Genomic DNA, 2113 nt, shown 5'->3' on the forward strand with positions numbered 1-2113 from the left:
GTACGCTGACGGTTTATGGTCTGGTTGCTATGGTTTTTGTGACGTTCAGCGTGTAGGGACGTACGTGCGCCTAGAATGTCGATGCCAGAGTTATAACCTTTGGCTACGTTCAGACCTGTGAGATACGCCAGGCGTATCTAACGCCAGGCGTACGTTAATCCATGGCGTAACTAGCGAGATGTCCAGACTGGGCGATTAATGAACGCAAGCGTAACTATTCGCGCGAAATATTCGTATTCGTAATTCGCGCATTTTATTTTCTGTTTACATCTAGGTTTATTTTGATTGGTCAAATCTTGGCTGAGTTCAAAATCACCGATGCGTGACTGTCGTAAATCAGTGGCGTACGCTAATCTGGGGTCTGTTGCTGGATTACCGTACGCCAGTGATTGCGCGATAATACTAGCGTTCGCTACGCCGCGCACAAGTTCACACCACTCGATTAACGTTACGCTAGCGTAAGTCGTTGTGTCTGAACATAGCCTATGATGTCCCGAGATGTGCGTCCTTTTGTTGAATTACCTTGCGCAAACGTTCTTCACGCGATGGAGGTATTAGCGAGTTTTAGATCTGCGACGACGAGTTACTTGGAACGGTATGACGTTATTGTAAAGCATATGCGCATGCGTAATTATATTTATAATGCTTGGGTTTCGTCGAGTTCATTCGTAGAGGACGTGAAATCAGGACCGTGAAATCAGAGGACCGGGAATCCGTCGTCACAGACATACACTTCTGACCAATCACAGTACGTCAATTGGGAGTCGATCATGTCAACACCAGGTCAACACTAGATAGATTCGTTTTCAAGCTCGCGAGTTATCCTGCTGGGCTCTGTTTTTCACCAAGAAAATATGGCTAGAAAATTTTAAGTTTAATCGTTATATATGAATATGATTACTTTTGTTTCAATGATTGATAATGGTAATGGTATAGGTAGGCCTATCACTTTTATTTTTGTTTGCTTTCATAGAGTAAAAATAACGTAAGGCTTCGGTTATCCATATCTAAACTTCGCGAACGCCCACCCATAGGCCTAGGCCTAATTAATATAGTGTAGGCCTATATAAAGGCCTAGCCTAGGCCTAGTAGTATAGGCCTAAGCTAGGTCTATATTAGGCCTATGTAGGTCTAGGCCTAGTATCCTACATACTACAACTACTAGTGTACTACTATTACTACCATAAAGACATAAAGCCCTACAAGAATATATGGATTGAAGAAAAAATATAAAAATAAATTAGATACAAAAAATCAGATGCATCGGGCTATTTATTATTCCTATAATTAGGCATGGCCTAAGGCTAGGCTAGGGCCTAAAAAATAAATGACATACTGTACCTAAGTTAGTAAATATTCATTGATTTTACTTTTTCAGATTATTAACGTTCAATAGTACTCTACCCACTACAACTGCAAGTTCCGGAATCAACTCTATCCAACAGCTTTTTGCATATAAGTTAAGAAGGCCTATATTACTACTTTTTTGTTAAATTGGATTTTAGTAATGTGCTGTTTTATTTGAGTCTAGATATTTTATGGAGGCCTGAGGCCTAGGTATGTTCGTTTTTTGGGTGTGTGTTTTGGGTAGAGATTTATTTTTCTTTCTCTTTTTTTTTTGTTAATACTGTAATACCATCACGCAATTTTACAACACACATTTTGAGTCTATCTTTTTTACCATTTTTATACACGCTTACTGTATCTGTTTCAGATGGACAACAAACACCAGGAGCAATACCCATTGTTGTAGGTTTTCAAGATAAGCTGATTTGTACTGGTAAGTTTTCCAACCTTATTGATCTTGTCTTAGAGTACGGTCACCATGGCAGGGAAAACTACTTGTTTGTAATAAACCCAAATAGCTAATAGTAATAATAATAGTAAAAATTCATAATATCAATAATCAATAATAAATAAAAGTAACCAAATATTAATAATGATAATAATAATAACATCAACAACAACAACAATAACACTGTTAATAATAATAATAATAATATTAAATAATAATAAACAATAATAATATTAAATAATAATATAAAATAATATTTCAATCAATGTATAATTTTATTAATTTCAGTAGCACCATTGACCACATCAGCAGATGAAG

This window comes from Anneissia japonica, unplaced genomic scaffold, assembly GCF_011630105.1.
Source record: "Anneissia japonica isolate Jap-2015-1 unplaced genomic scaffold, ASM1163010v1 scaffold288131_len391150_cov108, whole genome shotgun sequence".
In the NCBI taxonomy this organism is placed as follows: Eukaryota; Metazoa; Echinodermata; class Crinoidea; order Comatulida; family Comatulidae; genus Anneissia; species Anneissia japonica.